The sequence below is a fragment of the Panthera tigris genome, chromosome B4 (assembly GCF_018350195.1).
Source record: "Panthera tigris isolate Pti1 chromosome B4, P.tigris_Pti1_mat1.1, whole genome shotgun sequence".
Classification (NCBI taxonomy): domain Eukaryota; kingdom Metazoa; phylum Chordata; class Mammalia; order Carnivora; family Felidae; genus Panthera; species Panthera tigris.
This window is the reverse complement of record NC_056666.1, coordinates 55,222,112-55,249,192: the sequence shown is the minus strand read 5'-3', so window position 1 is coordinate 55,249,192 and position 27,081 is coordinate 55,222,112. Positions and strand designations below refer to the sequence as shown.

Genomic DNA, 27,081 nt, shown 5'->3' with positions numbered 1-27,081 from the left:
CATTAGCAATAACTTGCAATAGCAAAAATAAATCATGAACTCTGACTGGACGCATACAATGTACCAGGCCTAGTTCTCAGGGCTTATATTTCTTATCTTTTGTTCTCGTAGCTACTTTACAAAGTAGGCATTTGTATGTTCTTTGTGCTATGGATGAGGAAATGCAGATTCAGATAGATCCATTCACGAAATGATGGGTCAGTTTTCCAACCCAGAGCTAAGCCTTATGCTGATTCTAAGCCTTATGCTCATTCCCTGACAATGTTAGATAAATGGGGCACTGCTACCCATATCCCTTATCATCTGGCCATGCTTACTTTTCCAACATCATGTTTCATCAACGTTCCTCTTATAGTATAGTAATGCTGGTAAGGGGTATGGTTCCTTGTAACAAGTCAGGCTGTGTTGATCTTACTGGTGTCATTCACTCTGACTGGAATGCCTTTCCTTCAAGGCCACAACTCCTTGTCCTTCATCTGGCCAATCCTTACTTCTTGACAGTGCATTTACTGGTTAACAGCAAAGGTCCCAAAGTGACCTTTGTGCTGAAATTCTGATTCCACCATTTGCCATGTTCCTGAGCAAGTCCACCCTCACTGTTCGTTTCCTTATCTGTACAGTGTGGCTTCTTGTAAAATTGCTGTGAGCATTAGGATAGATAATGCATTGAAAAATGCTTTTGGCATATAATTAGTGCTTAGTCCATATCAGCTCTCATCAAGGTAGCCTCTCTTACTCCTTTTTTCCTCTCCAGGTTGCGTTAAAAGCTTCTCATTTCTGTTTTTTTTTAAATGCCTTGTACATATTATTGCATTTCTTTCGTTTTTCAAAAAATATTTACTACGTTGTGTCTACCATTATTACCATATAAGATGCTGGAACTATAACTATAGTTCTATAGGTATAGAACTATAACTATAAGAATTTCAAGAAATACTTTCTTGAAGTTTATGAGCTACTGAGGGGAGACATAATTAATACATAGATATACAAGTATCTGGTAGTGACAGGTGCATTTTAGGGGTGCTGTATTAGAAGTATCAGTTTATTTGTCTTCCATTTCTGCTCGTTCATTGATATTTGCATTCCTAGAGCTGAACACAGTTCCCGGCTCACTAATTTTCATTGAGTTATTGTGTGAATGAACATTTCAGCAAGGTTTGAGACCAGATAGCTAATCAGTCAGTCAGTTAACAAATACTTAATGAGGTCCAATATTCTGCTTGGCTGTGTGGGGATCAAAGGAGGAAATGACATCCTCTCTATTCTGAAAGAGTTCTTACTCTAGAGTAGAGTTTTCTAGTCTCAGCACTACTCACATTTTGGGCTAGATAATTCTTTGTTGCAGAGGGCTGTCCTGTACATTGCAGAACACATAGCAACATTCATGGCCTCTGTCCACTAAATGAAACAACTAGATATGTCTCCAGATTTAGCAAAATGTCTCTTGGGGGGAGAAATTGCCCCTGCGTGAGAATTACTGCTTTAGAGAAACAAAACCAACCTAGTTCATAGGACTTTTAAAAATCCCAGAAAACATGCAACGAATAGCTAAATCTGGAAACTGCAAACCATAAACACTTTGGCTACTGGAAAAGGAGTGGATGAATTGTACTTTGGTGGATGTCTAGGTCTTGGTTAAAGGAGGGGAGTGAGAGGGGATGCCTTTGGGGAAGCTTACTTTAAGTAGCTGTCTCTATTGAAAGCTTATGTGAGAGCTGGCTAGGGTTCTCACTAGTGCCCCGCTTAGACTCTGGCAGGAGGAGCCACGGGGGTCTCACTCTGTTCCTCCTTTGGTCTCAGCCCTTTGCAAAGGGGCAAGGCCAGAGAGGGACTTTGTCGACCCCGTGATTTACATTTGAGGCAGGAATTCCCAGCCCAAGTGACCGAAGCCCACTTCCACAGCCTGCTTGCCTGCTTGGGTTGTTTCTCCATCCCTCATCCTCAGGGTGGCTTTTTCCATTGCTGTGTGCACTCCTAGGCCCAAGGGATGGCCAAGGAGCAGCTCCTTGTGGGAGGCAGAGGCTGTGGAAGGAACTTGGAAATGGGACTGGGGGTTTGCATGTCCCAGTATCAAACTTCCTGGAGTTTGAGAAGCCTAAATTTACACTTGGCATTCCAGTTGGTTATGTGGGTATATTTGTTCAGGGCAAAGGATAGGAGGATAGAACATATTTTTTATCTGTTTGTTGATTTTATTATAGCTTTTAAATATTTAGATACATTTGTGCTTTTGTCCTCTGCCTTGCAAATTGATGTGTTTTTTTGCAACTTGGAAGTCTATTAGTCTTCATTTCAGAGAGAAGTATCTAGAGAGCTAGTTGGATCAATTGAATAGTTGTATATGTTAGTGTAGGCTGTGGCCAGTTTGTCTTTTGACAAAGTTGGGTTAGGAAGCCAGAGCTGGTGTATTGAATTAAGAACATACAGATTCTAACCTACTGAATGAGAAGGTACAAGCCACCCATGTGGGGGGCGGAGGGCAGCAGGTAGCTCCCTTGGCATCCCAGCTCCCACTCTGGGAAAAGGAAACCCATTCAGGGTCATTTTGATTGAGTATGCAGTTTCAATCCCCCCCCCCCCAAAGGAAGTAGAGTCACAATATTGATCAGATCCTAGAATGGAGGGGGTAGAATGAGCTGGGGGCAGTCCTCTGTCCCAGGGCATGAATGACCCGGAGATTGTGAGTAGGATAGCGAGCACGTATTACTTGTAAGGTGGCTGGAACAGAGGTCACTAACATTTTCTGGGCTTAACTCTTAAGTGGTTATTTTTAAAGGTTCCCCAGGAAAAAGTAAAGCAGGAACTTATGGCGGGAATTCTAAACTTAAGTTCTTATCTAAATGTCCAGACTGTGGATGTTAAGCAGGGTTATCGTACTGTAAAATGCTCAGGCAGGAACTCAGAAAAACAAGTTTTTTTCTCATCATATTTGTAAGTCATCTTGGAAATGATGTTGACTATGTATAATTAATGCATTTTCTCTGATTGAGTTGATAGATTCCTAGTAAACTATAGTACTTTTTAGTTCTTCATTCTATTTTGGCTCTATCAGGAGTTGTGTGACCTTGTGCAAGCTGCTTAACCTCTCTGTTATTTTGTTTTGTTATCTGAAAAGTGGTATATGATGTGCTCATCTACTTCATAGGTTTATGAGGATAATTGAAGTAATGAGTGTAGAATCCATAACCCTCCTCACCTGCCTGGGTGAGATGACAGGATGCTTATTCCCACCTAGAAAGAGTCCAGACTTTGGGGCCCCAGAGAATCAGGATTTGATCCTAGTTCTGTCATTTATTTCTTAGCTTTGTGACCTTGAAAAATTTACCTGGCCTCTCTCAGCCTTAGCTGTGGATGGCAGTACTTACCTTAAGAGGATTAGGTGTTGAATTATTGCTAATTATTAAGCCATAATAATGAGAAAAGCTGCTTCCTGGGACATATCTTATGCCTATTACTTGCACTTTCAGTAATGGAATATCTAATGAAATGTGACCCTATGACACAGCGTCTTCTTTCATAAAATTAGCGCTAAGGATGCTGTAACATGGCCAGTAGAATTTTAAGGAAGAGCACAGAGCCCAGCCATAAATCCCCTATTCATTCATTCATTCATTCATTCACTCATCCACATTTACTAAATGCCTGTTGTGCACCACATTGGTGTTGAGAAACAGTGGTTAAAGTTAAGACATGGTTCCTGATTTTATAAAATTTAGTCTGGTCTAGTGTCATTAGTCAAGTTAGTAAGAAATTGAGTAATGTGGTGTTCAAAGGGTTATGGTTGGTCTGTTTCAGATATTTATGCTGAGTTTCAAAGTGATTGATTTTTCTCCCTTTCTGTTGGACTGTCTTCTAGCTATGGCATTGTGTGAAAGGGAAGCAGCCAAGACCAGGGGAGCTGTGTCACTCCTTTAATTAGGTGCCAGGAGGAAGCTGCAGTGAATTCAGAGTTACACATTCTTTATTATTCAGGGCTTATGTAGCAGAGTACCAGAGATTTCCAAGTGAGTGTAATGAGAACAGGCTTTTTGGGAACAAATTACTTATTTCAATTATTGGTACAGCAAATATATACAGGACTTTATGTACTCTGTGCTTATTTAAAAAACTTACAGTGTTCCTTATTTGTCTGATTTTGGAAGTAATAGATACGTACTGTAGAAAAATTTTAAGTGTAGTAAAAAGGAGAAAAAAAACCACTCACAATTCCCTCCCTCAGAAATACTTCATTATGAACACTGTTTCTTTTGTGCATAGTTGTTTGCATATGTGTATTACATAATTGTGTATGCTTTGTATATTTAGTTTTATATTCCCCTTTATCCACTCAATGTTATATCTTTGACATTTTCTCATATAATTAAAAGCTTGTGAGAAAATTGCTTTATGATTTTCATTTTGGGCAAACATTATTTACTGTGAGTTTCTTATTTTTTAAATTAATTAACTAATTAATTTTTGGAAAGAATGCGTGCACACGCTGAGGAGGGACAGAGATGGAGAGAGAAAATCTTTTTTTTTTTAATTAAAAATATATTTGTTTTAACGTTTATTCATTTTTGAGAGGCAGAGAGAGAGGGGGACACAGAATCCAAAGCACGCCCCAGGTTCTGAGCGGTCAGCACAGAGCCTGACACAGGGCTCGAACCCACTAATGCGGCTCGAACCCACTAACCACAAGATCATGACCTGAGCTGAAGTCAGACACTCAACCCACTGAGCCACCCAGGTGCTTCCAGAGAGAGAAAAATTTTAAGCAGGTGCCATGCTGGGCATGGAGCCCAACGTGGGCTCCTCACAACTGTGAGGTCATGACCTGAGCCATGACCTGAGCTGAAATCAAGTCAGATACTTAAGGGGCTGAACCACCCAGGCACCCCTGCTATGAGCTTTTTAAATGTTACCATATTGGAAGAAATTACTTTCTTCAAAAGGATCCTTTTCAGGGATATCAAATTTGCATATTAGATTTTTTCTTTAAACATTTCTTCATATAGATTTGGTAAATCCTGAGCATGCGAAATAAAAAAGCTTCTTTAAACAGTTCTGCTTTCTCAAGTTTGACATTTAAATGATAAAAGCAACACTATTTTCATTTGTAAAAGTGATTGACATTTAATCACCTAGGGACACACATTGCTAATATTTTCGTGTATATTTTCCTAGACTATTCAGTGCTTCTCTGTGTGTTTATAAAACAGGAATATAATGAGGGTTGCCTGGTTGGCTCAGTTGGTTAAGCATCCAACTTCAGTTCAGGTCATGATCTCATGGTTTGTAGATTCAAGCCCTGCATTGGGCTCTGTACTGACTGCTCGGAGCCTGGAGCCTGCTTCGGATTCTGTGTTCTCTCTCTCTCTCTCTCTCTCTCTCTCTCTCTGCTCCTCCCCAGCTTGGACTCTGCCTCTCTTTCTCAAAAATAAATAAAAACATTAAAAAATATATAATGAATCTGACAGTGTGTTGTGAATTTTTTAAATAGCAATATATGTAGAGCTACAGCATCTCTTTTTGATGGCTGAGATTTTCTTTTGTTAGGATAGTTAAGATTTATTTAATCCACTGTTACTGTATATTTATGTTGTTGCAATTTCTCACCTTTGTATATAATGCTGTGATGAACATTCTTGTGTATACATCTTAAACATTTAATGTTTATTTTCTTAGTATAAATTTCTAAAAGTAGTTTCTTGACTTCCCCCCACCACCCCGACATCAATTCTTATAACTGGCTTCTTTGGTTGTTCATAGAAAATCTTCAACTTTGGCTAAGGGCAGATTTGAGTTTTCCTCCATTTCAATGTGGACGGTTATTGCATCAATAGAAAGCGTACAATGATTGTGAACATTTAGTGATGCAGTTCTCCTTAGGGAATTTTCAAGAGGTGAAGGCAACTAGGAAAGATTCCCATATAACTGGGTATGAATGGTGGCAGTCCACTCATCGAGCACTATGGAGACCTCTCTATGAGGAATTATTTAGTGCACTGGAACATGTGCCTTCCTCTGTCACAGTTATTCTCTTCATGACCGTACAGTTGATAACTAGCTCTGTGTTTCATTTTTGTTTAAAAAATGCCTTTATGGGACAATTTATACTATTTTTCTAGGATTTAAGCAGTTAAAAACTGTAATTGAGAAAGGAAAATTAATTTTTCCTTATGATGAGGTAGAGATTTCAAGGAAGAGGATTGATGTCTTAAATAAAAAAATAAAACAGATGTTATGACTGTTATTTTAAGAGTGATTTTCCTATTTACTAAAATTGAAAGTCTTGGGCTTGAAATTGGAGCAGATTGTATCCCCCTGGGATATGAGGAATAAGGGTGCAGTAAAAAGGCACAAAAACCCCATGATGATATTTTGTTGGGTTGGTTTTGGAAGTTGAGTGTTGGCAATCGATTGTGTTGACATTGGACTAAATCATCTCTGTCCTCTGTCCTTCTCCTCTCTCGCACCTATTTGAAGCGGCTATACATACTGTTGCTTTGGTGCTTTAGGGTCAGAGACGGAGTCTCGTTTATATTCGTTGGTCTCTGATCCTTCCTCACATTCTTTACTGTCTAACCAGTATTTCTTTTATGAATGAAAACGTTAGATTGCTTGCAAGGCCTGTAGATGGCTGTACAAATACCTTTAAAAGGAGTTTCATTTATTGCCTAATATTGAGACTCCATGCTGTCAACATTCACTACCAATCATTAATTAACTCCTTTACTCATTCCTTTGTTCAACAAATAACTATTTTAGTGCCTTCTTTATGCCTGGCACTGCAGCTAGATGCTGAGAATAAAGTAGTTAGCCAGGAAGACAGGGGCCTTCCCCTCCTAGAATGTGTAAGCACACAGCATACATTATAGAAAGAACAATGATATTCTCCAAAAAATCTCTCAACTCCTTTTTATGGAGGAAAAACAAGCCCAGGTTTAACTTCACTTTCAGAATTTAGCTGTGTCTGTATTTGGGCCAAAGTCCCTCTTCTCGTCCACTCTGGCTTTGGCCTGCATCATGATTGTGAGGTCAGAGGCCTCTGTACAGTTATAATATCTGTATAATATCTTTTGATTCTGGTTAACCTATGCAGCATGTGACATGTAAAGAGAGAAAAAGCCCTTTAAAAAATTGCTAAAAGATACACAAGTCCATGGGGAAAGCAAAGCTCAATTACTGGGAGAATGAGGCTGGCTGACTTGGCTGGGGATTGTTCACTTTGTTAGCAACTGATCTTGACTAAGGAGCCACCCTACCATAACAAAGAAGAAGAGAGGGAGTTTGACAGGAAGGGGAGGGGCTGGAAATAGAATTTGGGGTAAAAACACGGTCATTTTATTTTTTCCTAATAACTGCTCCAACCATGCCGTGGTAGGCCTAACTCCTGACCCCACTCCCTGCCCCGCTTAGCTGGCTCTAATGAGCCTTTGGCCAACATGGCCAAATTTTATCCATTTTTATTCATCCCGACTATTGGGACAGTCAGTTCTGGTACTTAGCTCAGTTTTGCTTAGTTTAAAGCACAATGAAAACTCTTGTGTCTGCCATCTTTGCCTGCTTTGGCTTTTCCTGAACCTGGAGCAGGTGTAGTAGAAGTGTGAAGGGCATTTTCTGAAGCAGAGTCCCACTCTTCCCCATTGGGCAGGGAGGACATGAATAGTCACAGTCCTTTTTCTGTTGATTATTGTGGCTTCTCAGGTGAACCCTGACAGGCTGCCCACATCTCTTCTAAGGGCAAACTGGCCTGGTTCCTTCACCTGGTGTGCAGCCTTCATAGGTGAAATACTGGTAAACACTCCATCCTCTAGCAGCTCCCCATTCTTGCCACACCAAAGGGATTTTTACAGCCCACCACCTCTCAGCCTAACCATCTCTTTCCATTTCTGTTTCCTTTTTTCCAGCATTGATCTTTTTTTAAATTTATTTTTTTAATGTTTTATTTATTTTTGGGACAAAGAGAGACAGAGCATGAATGGGGAGAGGCAGAGAGAGAGGGAGACACAGAATCTGAAGCAGACTCCAGCCTCTGAGCTGTCAGCACAGAGCCTGACGCGGGGCTTGAACCCACGAACCGTGAGATCATGACCTGAGCTGAAGTCAGGCGCTCAACTAACCCAGCTACCCAGGTGCCCCTCCAGCATTGATCTTAAAAATAAAAGTTATTTTACTAGCAAAAATGGGTTTATTCAGGAATAATGAAGAATTGCAATTTGGGGAAAGAAAGGTGTGGCTAAAACCATAGGCTAGGCCAACCAAGTAGAGGAACATTATTTTATGGAGAAGGAGAAAGTTGAGAGGGTTGTTCTGAAGGAAAGCCCATTGGAGAAAGGCAGGCGTTCAGGGTGATGATGATTTCTCATTGGTTGAGTTGCAAGGGTAGTTGATTTCTTGTAAGAGATGCAATGTACATCTTTTCTTGTTGGGGACTGTCATTGATGATTCTTCCCTCTTGATCATTCTTCTGTTTGGGCTGGGGTGGGGGTGGGGGTGGGGGTGGGGGTGGGGGGGGGTGGGGAGGGGGAGGGTGGTCTGTAGTTGATAATTTCTGAGGTAGAGTAGTATGGTGTGAGGGCTCCCCCTTCTGGCCCATCGACTCCATTGTAGTGAGGTTTCCCTTTGTTAATTTTCACACTAACAGTGCAGGGCGAGGACAGCATGAGAGCAAGGGTGCAGTAATCAATTCAAGAGTAAAATGCCTGTTTCTCTTTATTGCATATTCTCATTATCTTTACAAGTGATTATTTTTGAGCTCCTCACCCCTCTTCTTCCTTTGTTGGCAGGCAGGGAAAGCACATCCACAGGGGTGGAGAGGCAATAGTGGCATGAAAAACATGGCCCATACTCCCAAGTCTGTGCCTTTCTCCTGGTCTTTCCCCAGTTTGAGTCAGCTGTGTGCTTCTTGGTCTGGTATCATTTAGAAAACCTGTAGAGAGGTGGCTGGCTTCAACTTCTGGCAGTTTTCTGAACCTAAAACATAGAGTAATTAGCACATGTTGGTCTTAGTTTTGGCTTCTGACCATAATCCCCAGATAAGAAAGAAAAAGCTCATATTTTGTTATACTTATTTCCTGGATAAGTTTTCGTGTCCTCACAAAATTCAATCATGCAGTTTCTTAAAGGATCCCTGTGGGCTCCAGAAATAGGGAAATGCTCGGTTGGGTCAGGTCTTTCATCTTGAGCAGGTGATCAAGGTTTCTTATCACAAACAAGGCGCTCAAGACCCTCCAACCCCCTGTTTTGGGGGCTTGCCACAAATGTCTCCAATTGTCACCATGCCATTTAGAGTCACTCTTCTACTGCCATCTCTTCCTCATTTCATTTTCTCTCTGCTCAGAAAGCTTGGGGGGCAGAATGCCCAGTATGCTGGCTAAGCAGACTCCAGCTGGGGATGGTCAGGTACTCCCAGTCTTGATTTTCTTGGGTGCTTCCTCCTCTTTAGAAAAGGGGAGAAGCCCCACTCCTCAACAGATTCCTCTCACTCCGTTTCTCTCTCTGTTGACCAGGGTTGGGGTGTGGTTGTGGTGGTGGGGCTGGATTCAAATCACCACCACCCCCCACCCCCCTGCCCAAACTCTGCTAGGGGGCCGACCATGACCATGTTTCCAGTGGCCCTCTGAACTCAAGGCGGGGTTCTTAGCAGCTGTGTCTCAAGTTTTAGACTTCAACTATGATTGCAGCATACAATCCCCCTGAACATTCTGTTACAAAATGAAAGAACCAATAAGGAAGCCAGAAGATTGCTCCTAGGGTATCAGATTTCAAGATTTGTAACTTTTAAGCAGTCTAAAACAATTCTCTGGGCTTTAGAATAGAGATGAGCTATGGAAACTTAAGTTCATATTTAATGAACATTTGTCAAGCACCAATGATGTGCAAGTACAATGCTAGATGCTTTCATGTACAATATATCAGTCCATCTAACTCTGGATTTTAAAATCAGATCCATTTTTTTAGGCAATAATGATGATATTTTTAATGGTATAGTTGTTATTTGTTTTGTATCTGCCATATGCCAGGCACTATTTTAAGCATTTTACAGTCTTATCGTTTAGCTTCACAAATACTCTATGAGGGAGATATTATTATCCTGATTTTACAAAGAATCAGTGTGTGAGTAATTATTTCCTTAAGGCCATTTAGATTGTAGGTGGTGCTGACAGCTAGCATTTAATGAGTGCTTTCTATGTGTCAGACCCTCTTTTAAGTACTTTACGTATGTTAACATCATGATAGTAGCCCTGTAAGATAATCCTTTCCCCCCAAAACCACACAAATTTATTATCTTATATTTCTGTAGGATTGAAGTTTGCCATAAATCTCAGAGGGTTAAAATCAAAGTATAAGCAAGCTTCATTCCTTTCTGGAGGCTCTAGAAGAGGATCCATTTCCTTCCTCATCCAGCTTATTGGCAGAATTCACTTCCCTGGGATTGTATGACAGAGGTGGCCGTCTTTTGGCTAGCTGCTAATTGAAGGCTGGCCTCAGCTTCTAGAGGCCACCCTCATTTCTTGGCTCATGTTTCCTTTCCTCCTCCTTATATGCCTTCAAGAGCAAGTTGGGTCTTTTTTTTTTCTTTTTTTTGAAGACTTAATTTTTCTAGAGGAGTTTTAGGTTCACGGAAAAATTAAGAAGAAGGTATGGGGATTTCTTGTATACTCCCAGTCCCACGCATGCCTGGCCACCCCCATTATCAACACCTCCTCCAGAATGCTACCTTTGATACAATTGATGAACCTACATTGACACATTGTAATCACCCAAAGTCTATAGTTCATCTTAGTGTTCACTTTTTCTTTGTGTTGTTCATTCTGAGGGTTTGAACAAATGTGTAATGACATGTATCCATAATTACAGTAACATACAAAGTGGTTGCATTGCCCTAAAAATCCACTGTACCCCATCTTTTTATTCCTCCTTTCTCTCTCAACTCCTGCAACTACTGATCTTTTTACTGTTGCCATGGTTTTGCCTTTTCCAGAACATCATATAGTATGTAGCCTTTTCAGATTGGCTTTTTTCTCTTAGATTGGCTTTTTTTCTCTTAGCATTTATATTTCCTCCATGTTTTCTCATGGTTTGTTAACTCACTTCTTTTTAGTGATGAATAATAATCCATTGTTTGTATGTATCACAGTTTCTTTATCCATTCAACTACTGAAGGGTGTGTTGGTTGCTTCCAAGTTTTGGAAGTTATGAATTACAAAAACAACCACAAATGGTTTGGCCCCACAGACTTACAGCATTGGCATACTGACTCAATAAATGTTAAATAGCTGGATACATGCCTGAGTGAATATATAGCTGAATAAACAGTTGAGGTTGGTTCCTTGGAGGAGGGAAAATAGATGGTAATAATCTTTGTGTCAATGGTGTGATACTTGGCCCAACTGAATTCCTTACAGAAAGAGTAGGAATGTCTACCCCTAGGCCTAAAGAGTTTCTGACAAGTCTTTTGTATGTGTGCCTCCAATAGATGGTTCAGAAGAATCATTGAAGTAGATTAGGTATGGAAAGGAAGGAGGAAGGAAATAAGTAATGGGGGAGAAGAAGGAAAGGGTGAAGGTGAAGGAAGAGGTTTAGAAAAGGAAGGAAAAGCAATTCACATTCTATTGATGGTAAAGTCTTCCACTTGTCTGTGATATTTTCTGTGATCTGTTTCTGATATTTGGTATCTGTTAGGCAATCACTGATATTTATGATTAAAACAAGCTACTATGGGGGCACCTGGGTGGCTCAGTCCATTAAGTGCCCGACTCTTGGTTTTGGCTCAGGTCATGGTCTCATAGTTTGTGAGTTTGACCCTGTATCTGGGCTGTGTCAGCGCAGAGTCTGCTTGGGATTCTCTCTCTCTCTCTCTCTCTCTCTCTCCCTCTCTCCTCCTCCCCTGCTCACTTTCTCTCTCCCTCTTTCTCTCTCAAAATAAATAAATAAACTTAAAAAAAAGTTACTATGAACCTGCGTGTGCATGTTTTTTATGGACATGTTTTCAACTCCTTTAGGTGAATACCACAGAGCATGACTGTGGATTGTATGATAACAGTATGTTTAATTTTGTAAGCAATTGCCAAACTGTCTTCCAGAGTAGCATACCATTTTGCATTCCCACCAGCAATGAATGAGAGTTCCTGTTGCTCCTTGCCAGCATTTAGTGTTGTCAGTGTTCTGGATTCTGCCCATTCTAATAGATGTGTAGTGGTATCTTATTGTTTTAATTTGCATTTCCCCGATCACATATGATGTGGAGCACCTTTTCACATGCTTACTTGCCCTCTGGTGAGGTGTCTGTTAAGGCCTTTAGCCCATTTAAAGAAAATGAGATATAGTTGACATACAATGTTATATTATTTTCAGGTGTACAACATAATGATTTGATATTTGTATATTTTGCAAAATGATCACTAAGGTTAAGTCCAGTTAATATCCGTCACCACACAGTTACAAAAAAAATTTTTTTTTACTTGTAATGAAACCTTTAAGATTTACTCTCTTAGCAACTTTTCAACATACAATGCAGTATTAGGAACTACAGTCATGGTGTTGTATATCACATCCCCAGACTTATTTATTTTATGACTGCAGGTTTGTACCTTTTGAACATGTCCACTCATTTTGCATACCCCTCACTTATGTTCTTTGTATATATGATTTTGGTGGGTTTTTTGGGGGGGAGGGCCAATTTTTAAACTGGATTGTTTGTTTTCTTATTGTTGAATTTTAAGTGTTCTTTGTATATTTTGAATAACAATCCTTTATCTTCTGTGTCTTTGCAGATATTTTCTCCCAGTCTGTGGCTTGTCCTCTCATCCTCTTAACATTGTCTTTCATAGAGCAGAAGTTATACATTTTAATGAGTCCAGTTTAGCACTTAGTTCTTTCATAGATTGTGCCTTTGCTGTTGCATCTAAAATGCCATTGCCATACCTGAGGTCATTTAGGTTTTCTCCTGTGTTGTCTTTTAGGAGTTTATAGTTTCTGTATTTTACATTTAGGTCTATGATCCATTTTGAGTTAATTCTTGTGAAGGGTGTAAGATCTGTGTCTAGATTAATTTTTTTTTTTTTTTTTTTTTTTGCATGTGGATGTCCAGTTGTTCTAGCACCATTTGTTGAAAAGACTGAAGTAGTCCTATTTTATTGATGGAGAAATGGAAACAAAAAGAACTTAAGGACGTCACTAAAGATTATGCAGTTAGGAAATGGTCTTTCTGGCTCTTGGGCTCATGGGCTTTAAGTAAGCCTCCAGGGCTTCTTACTACACCGGACTGTCCCTTTGCAGTCACACCAACATTGACATGCAGGGCTTCAGGTTAAAGCCTGATGCCTCCTTATATTGCAGTGTCTTAATACAAAGGAAAGAATCCCGAATAGGAAAATTTCAGTTTATGAAGGTGAATTAATTCTTTGTTTGACTATTGTTAATATCCAAGACTGTTTTTTCTACTCCTCAAGGATCCTGCAAATACAGTGGGCTCAAGTCATGGGCAAGGTGTTTCTTTCTTCTTCTCTCTGCCTGGCATCTCTGATTCATCCCAGTGGCTTAGTTGTAGAATTTTTTTTTCTTTTTTCTTTTTTGGCTCTCCTATCTAGCTGTCCTAGCCTACTTGGTTATCTCCCATTTATATCTGTGAGATGGATGCCAAGAAACATATCAACTATGCCATTGTTGGGGGGACTAAAACCTATTCAACTGTGAGAAACAGGAGTGGAATAGCCACTGTGTGGAGACTTATCTGTGTCACCTAAAAAAGGAAGTATTCTTTCTTTTCTCTCCATTGCTGAAATCCCCAGAGACTTTTCTTTTGAACTCAGTCACTGTCACTGAAATGGAATTTATGTGACAATATTTTGAGTTATTATGAAAGATAATCTAGAGGTCTAATTTCTGTTTTTTGAAAATTCTTTATAAGGTAATGCATTTTTATTGTCAACATTGAAACTTTATATAAGTATATATTAAGCAAGCATAAAAGTCTTCTCAATCCCATTCCCTATAGGTAAACAGTGTTAATGTTTTGATACTGTCATTATTCCAGGACAATAGGCATAACCTAGGACTATTTCAAACAAACCAGGGCATATAATTCCCCTCCTGCATATGAGTTTTTATATCTTTATCTATAGAAACATCTGGTTACACTCCATGTATGTATTACATAGAGTGATAGCTTCTAATATGGCTCCTAACAATCCCCACCTCCTGGTATTCATGTGTCATCCTCTTCCCTTTGAGTGTAAGCTAGGTTTAGTGACTTCTAGAATAGAATAGAATACTGTGGAAGTGATGGTATGTCACTTCTGAGATTAGATTATAAAGATGGTGGCTTCCATTTTGGGTGCTCTCTTTCTCTGTTGGGTCATTTGTTCTGGCCCGCTGCCATGTTGTGAGGACACTCAGGCAATATATGGAACTGAGGCAAGGCACTGGTAAGGAACATGTGGTAAGGAACTGAGGTAGTTGGTCAATAGCCAACAAGGAACCAAGGCCATAACCAACCACAACAATGAACTGAGAAGTGGATCGTTCAGCTTTAGTTGACTCTAGCCCCCAATCAACAGCCTGACTACAAGTTTATGACAGACCCTGAGCCAGAACCACCTAGCTAAGACACTCCTGATCCTTAGAAACTGTTTTAAAAAGTAAGTGTTGCTTGAAGCTGCTGAATTTTGGAGTAATTTATTAGATAGTAATAGATAACTAACATTTATTAAGTAATAAATCACATAAAAATCATTTGTGACAATATTCTCTTTTTCCTACCCACAACATATGGGTCAATGGATACCTCCTTTAGTATGTGTGGTACGAAGTAAAATTATTTCATTTAAAAAATGTGGAGAAAATATGAAATTCCAGTTTAGGGTTGACCATGAGATTTTTTTTTTCCTTTTATTTAAATGAAAAATGACTTAACAAACATCCTGGAAGTATGTTTTTCTTCTTCTGCAATTATCTCTACAGGATAGCTTCTTAAAGGGAAAACTTCAGGGTCATGAAGCAGCACATTTAATTTTAAATTGATATTTATGAATTGTCTTTTATTTGAAGTCATCTGTTTTGTGACTAAGAGCCTACTGGCCTTTCCAGTACTGAGTATAATTAACCTTAAAATGTTTTGTTAATGTATAGGTGAAAAATTATAATTTTAATTTGCGAGACTGAGATTCATTTTACTTTTTTATTATTATTCCTGACAATTTCCTCTCCTATGAAGGGTACTTCTAGGTCTTTTGCCTATTTTCTTCTTGACTTGCTCATCTCATCCTTTTTGGGTTTCAACCCAATGTGTCTTTGTTAAAACACTGTAGCTCTTTGCCATATCTGTTGCACATATTTTTCCCAGTTTGTCTTTTGGCTTACTTATGTTTATGTTTAAAATTTTTTCCTGTGGAAATTTTAAAAATAATCAGGTAATCAACTTCATCAGTTTTTTTTTCTTTTTTGGCTTTTGAACCTTTATGTCATGATTCCTGTAGCCCAAGGTATTTTCATCTAGTATTTTTATGATTTAGCTTTTGTGTGTGTGTGTTAAAATTTCTACCTATCTTTGATTTATTTTAGTATAATGAAATAGAGATCAAGTATTTTCCCTATATGTTCTAGCCCCATTACCCAACAACAAAAACAAAAATCTTACCTCCTTCCACTGATTTGAAATGTCAAGTTTATCCATTCTAGATAATCCTATCTGTATGGGTCTGTTTTGGAAATCCCACTTTTCTTCCATAGCTTTATCTGATTAGTTTTGTTCTACAGCCATACTGTATCAATTACTGTAGCTTTATGGTATATTTTAACATCTCATAAATCATTTTTTTTGCCAGAGTTTTCTTTGTACTTCTTTCATATTTTTCTCCTAGGAACAATTGAGATTGCTCTTCAAGTTAAAATGATTTCTGTTGATATTTTTATTTGAATTTCATTAATTGATACATTATTACAAAATTAAAACTTTCTATCCAAGAACAAGATATATTTACTTATATGTTCAATCCTTATTTTATTTCCCTAAACAGAGTATATAGTTTTTTCTTTTAGATTCTGCACATTTCTTTTATTTACTTATTTGTTTATTTATTTACATCCAAGTTAGTTAGCGTATAGTGCCGTAATGATTTCAGGAGTAGATTCCAGTGATTCATCCCCTATGTATAATACCCAGTGTTCATCCCAACAAGTGTCTTCCTTAATGCCCCTTACCCATTTAACCCATCCCCCTACCCATAGCCCCTCCAGGAATCTTCAGTTTGTTCTCTGTACTTAAGAGTCTCTTATGTTTTGTCCCCCTCCCTATTTTTATATTATTTTTGCTTCCCTTCCCTTATCATCTGTTTTATATCTTAAATTCCACATATGAATGAAGTCTTTCTTCATATGATATTTGTCTTTCTCTGACTGGCTGATTTCACTTAACATAATACCCTCTAGTTCCATCCACATAGTATTCTGCACATTTCTTATTGCAATTACTCCTAGATATTTTGTTTTTGATGCTTCTATTTTTGTACCAAGAAGCATCTTGTTTTCAGAATTATTTTTGTGATTATTGTTTATATATAGGAATATTACTAATTTTTGTTCATAGCAACTCATCTTATTTAAGTTTCTTAGTGTGTTTTTTTCCAGTTTATTCTCTTGGGTTTTCCAAATATGCACTTTCATATTTACGTATCTTACACATAACAAAATCTGTTCTGTTTTCTAGTATTTACTTCTTGCGTCTTGTAGTCTTTAATGGGCATGATTTCAGTGTTTCCTCAATGAATTCAATACTGGGTTTTTTTGCTTTCCTCTTCTCTGTCTCTCTTCTGTTGAATCTTCTCTTCAGTTTCTGGTTCTGTGTCTTGGGCAAGTTACTGACATGAAGAAAAGTGGAGCTTGGAAAGGTAGAGAGTGACTGAGCCAGTATGCAAACTTAGGAGTCACTAACTTCAGGGCTCATACTCATCTATTTTCCTTCCTTCCTTCCTTCCTTCCTTCCTTCCTTCCTTCCTTCCTTCCCTTTTCCCTTCCTTCCTTTTCTCCTCCCTACCTTTTCCCTTCTTTCTTTCTCTTCCTTCCTTCCTTCCTTCCTTCCTTCCTTCCTTCCTTCCTTCCTTCCATCCTTTTCTCCTCCCTACTTCTTTCTTTCTTTCTTTCTTTCTTTCTTTCTTTCTTTCTTCCCCTTTTCCTTCCCACTCCCTCCTTTTATTCTTCCTTCTCTTTCTCCTTCCCTCCTTATTCCCTCCCTCTCTTCCTTTCTCTCCTTGCTTATTATTTATGGATCCTCTAAATCTAGTCACCAAATCTCATCCCAGAGTTTTAGTAGTTGTGGTAGAAATCCCATCCTATTTTAGTAGTTGTGGTAGAAATCTGCAATTGATATAATAAGCATTCAGATATACCATTTTGGCGATTGGAAACAAGGTATGATGGATGTCTGACTTTAAGAACAATGGATCCCTTCATATAACTGCCTGTCTGTGAGAGAATTTTTTTTGTGGAGGTGAGGGTCTTCTTGAATTGGTTTGTTTGTTTGCCCTAACTGCTTTCATGTTTTCCACATTGTTCAGACTTCTTAATTTCTCTCATTGCTTCAAGAACTCTTGCTGCATATTCTCTTGTCCTTCACTACTGTAAGGTCCTCAGTTTGACAGGAAACACAGCTCACTGTGAGAGGCTTAAGTCAAATGAAATAGTTTCTGGAAATGTCATTATTTTAGGAAGGAGCATAGGAGGAAGGGAAGGAAAATAGTTTAGATTCTTGTGGGGAAAAAAGAAAGCAAAAGTTAAAGGAAAAGTTCTCTTCACAAGAGAGGAAATGGTGATAGGTTTAAAAAACTGGTATGTGTTAATTTTGTTATATTTTCTCTGCATGAATCTTTCTTCAGAGAAAGATTGGCTATTCTAAACTAAGTCTTGTTAGTGGGGCATAGGTCTTTCTTGAGTGGTTGGGATGGGGATGTACAAAAAGTAAGAAAAATGACAAAAATAGAAACCTCTTACTTGCAAGTGACAGAATTTACAACTCTGCTTAGCACATCCTTTTTTATTCAAGAAAGCATTGTTAAGTTCCTACTGTGTTGATAGCTTTGAGAAGAGGATACAAAGAAAGGGTAAGGCATTGTCTCTGACCTTCAGGTGCTTTTAGCCAGTGGGTCAGATGAGTAATGGTACTTGGGAGTAGAGAAGAGCTCTCTGCTTGTTCCTGAGGGATGGGTGGGGTTTGAATCAGCTAAGAAACAATGATGGCACATTCTGAGCCTGGGAAAGAGAGCATGAGAAATGGTTTTGTTTGTATGTTGGCGCAGAATGGCTGGCTTCAGCAGATTTATGCCAGTGTGAGAATGAAAGAAAAGATTGAGCAGTTAGGATGAGGTTCAGTGATAGTTCGCGAACTACTGGAAGTTCTTTTGCATGGAAGTAACTGTGATTAGGGGCACAGATCTGATAGTGGCGTGGGGCAGATTGGCAGAGGCAGAAAAGGGGGTTGGGACACAGTCATGCCAAGAGTCCCATCTAAGCACAGACAATGGGACTCGCATACACCGGGCAGATCTAAGAGACTCAACAGAAAACCCTCCAGATTAAAAATGAGTTAGTAGAGTTAATGGTAAAGAAGGAAGATACATAATAAATACAGTTTGAGCCTCAAGTGCTTCTATTCAAAACTGGACTGAAGGGCAAATTTGACATTATCTATGTATTCTCATCCTGAGTCATAGAATCTGGGCTGAATTTTTTTTCCTGCCAGTTGAGAAAGTTACCATTTTATTTTTTATCCTTAAAGTTTTTTTCCAGTTGCTAGATGGGATTCTTGATGTGTTCCCATCACACTTTTGTCTCTTATGTGTTGAGTTATCTTCAAGTGATTGCTCTGGTAAGATGGTCCAGTGAGTGAAAAGCCAAAGCTATCACCATGATGGCATAAACTGTGGAAGAGGTTAAAAGCCGGTCAGAAGACATACTGGCTGGCTTCCTTCTCTCTCTTTGATAAATGGGATAACCCTATTTGAGGGTTCTTTGATGACCGAAGATCTATAATGAATGCTAGTAGGAATGAGCATGGAGGAGGGAAAGGCAGGGTGTAAGGCTAGGCTACTTTGTCAGTTCCTCTGTTCTGGCCCGTTTTGCAGTGGATGTTTGTGCACCTGGTGGGATTGAGCTAGTAGGCGTCTGGTTAGATAGCAGAGGCATACTCCCTAACATACATATTCTCTTCCTTTATTCTTCCTCAGATAAACTAACTCAGTGCTGTGAGGACCACAAAGTGCCCTGCAATGAACTCAAACACAGACACATAGACACATGGAGCAAATACAACCAGAATTTATTTTCAATAGACAAACATTTAAAAAAATGAAAATCTCTAAATTTGCATTCTAAGCAAACACTAAGATGTACACAGAGCATATCTGCTTATGCCAGGTTATCTGCTTGCCAACTGATCAGCCCATATGGCCCAGGACACCTTCCCACTGGCACCACATGCCTTTGGCTCCGTGGACATCCTAACATATTCTAGATATAAAAGCACCTGTGTGAGAGCTCAAAGTATACTTACCATAAAAATGGTCAAATTGAGCTTATGCATGAATTAATTAATTTTGGTACAAAACTGGTATAATTTTGTGTATATTCCAGTGATTCTATTTTGTTGTTGAACGTTAAGGGTATTTATTTGGCTTAGTTGTCTAAGTTCACTGAAATAGGATGACATTTATGGACAAGTGGTTACTCAAACCCTTTGGCACAGGCTGGAATTCTCTTCTTATTTTCAGCTTCCTTGGATATTATCCCATTTCTATCCTGATGCTTTCTGTGTAGAAATAACTCCCCCAGCATGTGTTCTGTGCTTTGCCTATTTTCTTTGTGGACAACCTCAAGTGTGTTTACTTGATGGCTTTAATGCACTGAGTTTTCTTGTCCTTCTGTATCACCTAGTGTTACTTTATGTTGGAAAATGAATTCCAATAAAATAATAATAATAATAATAATAATAATAATAATAATGGCTAACTTTGAGCAATGTGAGAGGTTCTATACAAAGGGACTTGTATACATGGTTTTATTTAATTTTCTCTGCTAACCTATTAGATACTATCTTACTCATTTCCAGTTGAGAAAACTGAAGCTTAAAGAGTTTATGGGAACCTACCCAAGGTCTCTTATGTATTAAGAGATAGGACCAGAATTCAAAATCAGGGTAGCGTGCTTCCAAAGCTTACTAATCATGGGCTATTACTCTACCAGCACATTTATGTATGACTCATATTTTACTGTAAGTAATGCAGCTAGGTCTCAAATATAATAGTTGTTTGAAATTTATAGCATAAAAAATTGTCAATGTAAATACTCATCTCTACATGCCAAATGATTCGTCCAGTGATGCACAGGAAACTAAAGCTGTTTGCTAAATCAATTAAAAGTTGTGATTAAAACTCTTAGAGAACCTAAGCAGTGCAAAGAATATGGGATGCTCGGTTTAGCAAAGTTTTTTGAATTTGCCCATATTGACTACAGCGCTTTTGAGAAATTCAAGTATCAGGGTGCCTGGGTGGCTCAGTCGGTTAAGCTTCTGACTGTTTTGGCTCAGGTCATGTCACCGTTCGTGAGTTTGACTCCCACATCAGGTTCTGTGCTGACAGTGCGGAGTCTGCTTGGCATTTTCTCTCTCTCACTCTCTGTCTCTCTGCCACTCCTGTGTTCTGTCTCTCTCTGTCTCTGTCTCTGTCTCTCAAAATAAATAAATAAACTTAAAAAAGGAAATTCAAATATCAAAAAAATTTCTTTTTTAATTTCATTTTTTTCCTCTCATTTCCATGATGCCCTTACACCAGATACAAACATAGTCTGCCTTTTGGTTAATTCCACAATGACTAAGGTAATTTATATTTACAAACAAGAGCAGTAGCAATTGAAAATTACAGCCAATTCCCCACAACACTGATGATGTACTGATAAAACATGTCCTTTCTAACAATTGTGGGAATTTCAAAACTGCATGTGTCAGGCACAAAGGAAGCATTGTTACACAGCCAAGTGTTGCACTGCGGCCAGGCTTCTTTGTAGAATGTTGAATGACATCCTTGGTAAACTCTAAAAATGTGGTGATTCTGGTTCTTGAATACTAAGTTTTAATAGCTCTTAAAAATGAATGTAGTAGATTGTTGGTAGTCAGTCTTTTGTCACAAATAAACATCAAATCTGAGAGCTGTGCCATTCGTCGATTATAACTCAAGAAGTGTCTGACTGTCTTCATCCCTTCATGTCCTGTCAGTAGGACCTGTTGGTCCAGTATCCTGGCCAGAAGCAATCAGGAAAATAGAGCAGGATGGGGGATTTTAAACTGGTTGGTTATATTTATTTAGAGGAAAAGGAGGATCTTATTAACATTCACCCATTACCTTTGGAGTGTACATTGTAATTTATGGAGTATTTCCTCAACTGATCTTGATTTTCATTTAAGGACTTAAAAGTAGGTGTCAGGTGGTTACCTGCATCAGCATTTTACAAACAAGCACCAGAGAAAGAGGGTAAGTGACTTGCCTGGCATCACACTTGCTAACTCCTCACTCTTTTGAATGTCACTCTCTGCCATTTTGCCTATGGGATAAAGTCTAACCTTCTTAACTAGCCATATAAAGCCCTTCATAATCTGTTCCTTGCCTACTTTCTAAATTTAATCTCTTGTGCAAACTATGGCGTATTTATTTGCCGCATGTATTCTGCATTTCTAATCATGCCAAGTACTTGTGGCTCTGTTAATTGTGTTCGGGATTTCCCACATTTAGGATTTAATGGGCTAGAAAAATCACCAAATGAATTAATAAATGGACAGTTCTGATAATTTGATATTTGGCAATTAAGGAAATTATAAAATACCACAGTTTCATTAAAGACTTTACGTGTTAACCTCAAAATATAGAAAGCACACAATCCCAGGGAAATAAAAGGGCTGCTAATTAAAAATAAAATGTACAAGCCTCACTGACTGCTTATGTTTTCCCCTTTTTGCCAGAGACTACTGAAAAAATTGTTCGGGACTGGCACTGGCCTGTGGTGTTTGGGAACTTTGTGCCTTTGTACATACAGGCTGTTTTCTCTGTCAGGAATTCTCTACTTTTCCCACGCCACTAGCCTTTGGCCTGTCTGACTAAATCCTCTTAGGCCTTCAATTCTCAGTTTACATGTTGACCTTAGAAAGTCTTTTCCCATCTCCCTCCACCTGTTCTCTCCCACCCCACCCCACCCACCCCTCCAGTTATCTCTTCGTAGTGGCATTCTCTGCATCTTCTTCCATGCCCTGAGAAACTGTGCTGGGTTTATTTACTGCTCTTTTGCCACAAGACATGAGATTCTAGAAGGCAGAGACTGCATCTTATTCAACCCCATTCCTAAAGTTTAGCAGCACATGGTCTTTTGTACACATTCAGTGTGTAATAAGTACTTAACAGATGAATTAATGAATGAGGGAATGAATGAATAACACCTGTGTACCCTTCATGCCATTTGTTTGTGTCTTGTACATCTCCTGTGGCCTGCAGTTTTAAGTGTAGAGGATTTCTTCAAACAAACACAAACACTCATTGAATTGAATTAATTTATGGGTTTTGACCTCACCAGTTCTTTTATTTTTCTTTGTCAAGGAAAACTAATTATGTTCTCCATTATCAGAGTGTCTGGGAACAGTCTGCAGCTGCTGTCTGAAATATCTTCATGGGCATTAATGCTTCTCTCAGCTCTTCTGGTCAGTTTGTGTTTTTCTTTTCATCTGTTCACTTCTGCTTCATGATGTTGATGATCACATTTAAATTTATTATTATGGCAAAGGAATGTTGTATCATGCTATAAAGCATATATGGAGAATATTCAGCATTTTTTGTAGTCTGATTTTTCTTAAATCTACAGAGGTTTAGATGCTTTGCCTTGTCATTGTTGTTGTTTTTATCCTTCTCCTCCATAATCTATACACTCAACATGGGGCTTGAACTCACCAACCTGAGATCAAGAGTCACATGCTCTACTGACTGAGCCAGCCGGACACCCCTTTATTATTGTTATTTTAAAAAATTGTTTCAAAACAGCTTTTTTTTTGCCTTTTAAAAAGTTTTGTCAAAACAACTTACCCAGAAAAGATAGCAATAGCTTATCGTAAGATTCAGTAGTGATACAAGCACTCTCATTTCAGGGCATGTGATCTCTAAGCAATATAAGTGACCAGGTTGAGCATTTTCCAGCTCACAAGATAACTGTGATTTACATTATTTCACTGACGCTTGCTCAGTCACAGGGGAACTACTTTTTTGCCTTTCTCACAGAGATGCCTCCTGTAGACAGGGAAGGGCTGAGATCACTTCTCTAAGGTTGTGCAGCCATGAGAAGCCTAAGCTTCAGTCTGGGCTTGGATCTATACCTTGGAAGAAATATTAGCTTCTCTTCTTGAAGCTCACTGTTCCTTTGCCTTCCCTAACATTCCCCTTTTTAAATGAAAATAACTCATGTTTATAATAATAATAATAATAATCACAACTACTTATGAACACTTCTATGTACCAGGTACTTTATACACTTTATTTACAATACTTTCAACTTATTTCGTCCCCATTTTATAAATGAGAAAGCTGAAAACCAAAAGGTTAAGAGGTTTGGCCTAAGCCATACAGCATTAAGTGGCAGAGTTAAAGCTGTGTGACCCTAAAGTCTCTGGTCTTTCTGTTATACCATGCTGCCTTACTCATCAGATGACCTGGATCATAGCTATACAGTTTTGTGCTGCTGCTTAACTCCTGTAAAGAGAAATAAAATACCTGACTCATGGGACTGTTTTGAGAACTAAATGGGATAGCATATATATGAAAGGTCCTGGGATAGTGTCTTATGTATTATAAGAACTAAGTATTTTTCTTAATTTTTTCTTTTTCCTCTGTGTTGTTCTTTCTCCATTGACCCAACCCTATTCTCCAACCCCAAATTTAGCTATCTCCTGATGGTCCATCATACATCTATTCTCTTTTGTATTTCTCTGGAGATGTTAGTTCTCTTGGGTTGAGTATAAGGAATGTGGCTGTGACTCAGTCTTTCATTATTATTAGAATAAAAAATATTGGGAACTAAAGTTTGAGCCTTGGCACATAACCACATTTAGGCAAGGGGAAGAAGTGCTGTTTTGTTAGGAAAGAGAGAAAAGGCAAATGGAGAGGAGGTGGTTGGGTATGTTGATACACTGCCATAGATATCCAGGGAGGAAAAGTTTGTGGGAAGGAAGGATTTGATCAACAATGTCAAATGCCAGAGTGTTCAGGATGAATAAAAAGTGAGGAAAGGCCATTTGATTTGATTTGGTCATTTGGATGTATTTGAAGTCCTTGGAAAGGGCAATTTCAGGATGAGAGATAGGAAAATGAAAACGTTGATGAAGAAATACAGACAGTAGTGTTTTGATGTGTTTGGTTTGTAAGAATTCTCAGAGAAAATGTAGCATATTTAAAGATGTAGCATATTTGAGGGGATTTTTCTTTGACTTAGGATAAATATAAGTATTTTTATGAACAGAAGTTAAGGATTCAGTTAAGAAGGAGACGTGGAAGACTCCATCTCCTCCTGAGGCACTGCTTCTAGTAATTCATTTAAATTGCCTTTCTGCTTCTGGGAAACCCTGCCTAAGATAATTGATGATGCACAAGGATCTTTCTTTTCATTCTGGCTTTTCCATGTCCAAAGATGGCAGTGTATGAACTTGCCTCCTCTCATGGACACACCAAATCTACAGATATGTATGGATCATTTCTCTCTGAAAAAGATCCGAAAAGAGATGAGCTGTTTCTCCATAACGGAAATAAGAAGACCAGTAAGACAGGTCTTGGCACACCCTTAAAATGGGGATATATCAAGAATGTCAGGTGGTTTAGACAATCACAAAGGTTTGAGAGACAAGTAGGAGCTAGGGCAAGGTTGAATGAGAAAGTTCATCACCTACACAGGTCCACTTCAAGAATGAGAGAGGTAGCTGTTTTACTTAATACATAGAAGCAAACACAGAGAATCGAGTAAAATGAGGAAAAAGAGAAGTATGTTCCCAATAAAAGAATAAGATCAAAACTTCAGAAAAATACCTTAATGATGTGGAGATAAGTAGATAATTCAAAGTAATAGTGATAAAGATGCTCACCAACCTCAAGAGAATGGATACACACGGTGAAAATTTCAACACACATAGAAAATATAAGAAAGTATCAAGTAGAAGTCACAGAGCATAAGAATAAAGTAACTAAACTAAAAAAATACACTCAAAGGGTTCAATTGCAGACTGGACAAGAAGAATGGATAAGTTAGCTAGAAGACAAAGCAATGGAACTTATCCAGAGGGAGCAGCAAAAAGAAAAAGAATTTTAAAAAATGAAGCTAACTTAAGGGACCTCTGGGATAATATCAAGTGGAATAACATTCACATTATAGGGGTCCCTGAAGGAGAAGAAAGAGAAAGAGGAGAAAACTTATCTGAAGAAACAATGGATGAAAACATCTCTAATCTAAGAAAGGAAACAGATGTGTAGGCCCAGGAATACCAGAGAATTCCAAATAAGATGAACTCAAAGAGATCCATATCAAGACACATTATTATTAATGTGTCAGACATTAAAGATAGAGAATTTTAAAAACAGCAAGAGAAAAATAAGTTGTTACTTATAAGGGGAACTCCATAAGGCTATCAGCACATTATTTAGCAGAAATTTTGCAGGCTAGAAGGGAGTGGCATGACATGTTCAAAGTGCTGAAAGGAAAAAAAACCTTCTAACCAAGAATACTCTACCCAGCTGTATTATTATTCAGAATTGAAGGAGAAATAGTTTTTCAGACAGGTAAAAGCTAAAGTCGTTCATAACTGCTTTGGTTCATAAACCAACCTTACAAGAAATGTTAACACACCCACAACTAGCATCATACTCAATGGTGAAAAGCCAAAAGATTTTCTAAGATCAGAAACAGACAAGGATGCCCATGTTTGCCACTTATATTCAACATAGTGTTGGAAGTCCTAGCTGCAGCAATTAGGCAAGAAAAGGAAAAGTCAACCAAAAAAAAAAAAAAAAAAAAGGAAAAGAAAAGAAAAGAAAACAGCATCCAATTTTGAGAGGAAGTAAAACTGTCACTATTTGCAGATGACATGATACTATATACAGAGAACCCTAAAGACTTCATGAAAAACTGTTAGAGCTAATAAATGAAAGTCAGGATAAAAGATTACTATATGAAAGTCTGTTGTATTTGTGTACACAAATAATGAACTATCAGAAAGAGAAATTAAGGAAACAAATCCATTTACAATCACTTAAAAAAGAATAAAATACCTAAGAATAAAATTTAACCAAGGAGGTGAAAGAACTGTGTATTGAAAACTATAAGACAGTGATGAAGGAAGTAGAAGACACATCTAAATTAAAATATATTTCATGCTAATGCATTGTAAGAGTTACTATTATTAAAATGTCCATATTATTCAAAGCAAGCTACAGATTCAGTGCAATCCCTATCAACATTACAGTGGCATTTTTTTTCACAGAAGTAGAACAAAGAATTCTGAAATTTACATGGAACCACTAAAGACTCTGAACAGCCAAAACAATCTTGAGAAAGAAGAACAAAACCAAAAGTATCATGCTCCCTGATTTCAAACTATATTACACAGCTCTGATATTAGCATAAAAAGAGACACATAAATCAATGGAAAAGAATAGAGAACTCAGAAATAAACCACACATTTTTGTTCAAGTAATTTAAGACAAAGGAGGCAAGAATTATACAATGGGGAAAGGACAATCTCTCCAATAAATGGTGCTGGAAAAACTGAACAGCTACATGCAAAAGAATGAAACTGGACTACTGTCTTGCACCACACACAAAAATTAACTTGAAATGGATTAAAAATTTGAATATAAGACCTGAAACCATAAAATTCTTACCCAAAAACCATAGGCAGTGAGCTCCTTGACATCAGTCTTAGTAGTGCTTTTTGGATCTGACTCCAAAGGCAAGGGAAACGAAAGCAAAAATAAGCAAATAGAACTACATAAAACTAAAAAGCTTCTGCACAGTGAAGGAAACCATCAA

General features: G+C 38.3%; 1 protein-coding gene across 15 annotated transcripts in view; it reads left to right on the top strand.

Moving 5' to 3' along the window:
• ST8SIA1 (ST8 alpha-N-acetyl-neuraminide alpha-2,8-sialyltransferase 1) overlaps positions 1 to 27,081 on the top strand; it is a 150,316-nt gene that overhangs the window by 5,383 nt on the left and 117,852 nt on the right. For 5 of the 15 annotated variants that reach the window (XM_042991930.1, XM_042991929.1, XM_042991918.1 and 2 more), the window contains exons 1-2: positions 21,437 to 21,506; positions 22,648 to 22,720. The exons of 5 other annotated variants lie outside the window; for them this stretch is intronic. The gene's annotated coding sequence lies outside the window, so the exon portion shown is untranslated. Of the gene's footprint in view, positions 1 to 13,415; positions 13,480 to 21,436; positions 21,507 to 22,619; positions 22,721 to 27,081 lie in introns of those variants that run through there. 5 more of the 15 variants (XM_042991924.1, XM_042991928.1, XM_042991919.1 and 2 more) reach the window with 4 other exon arrangements.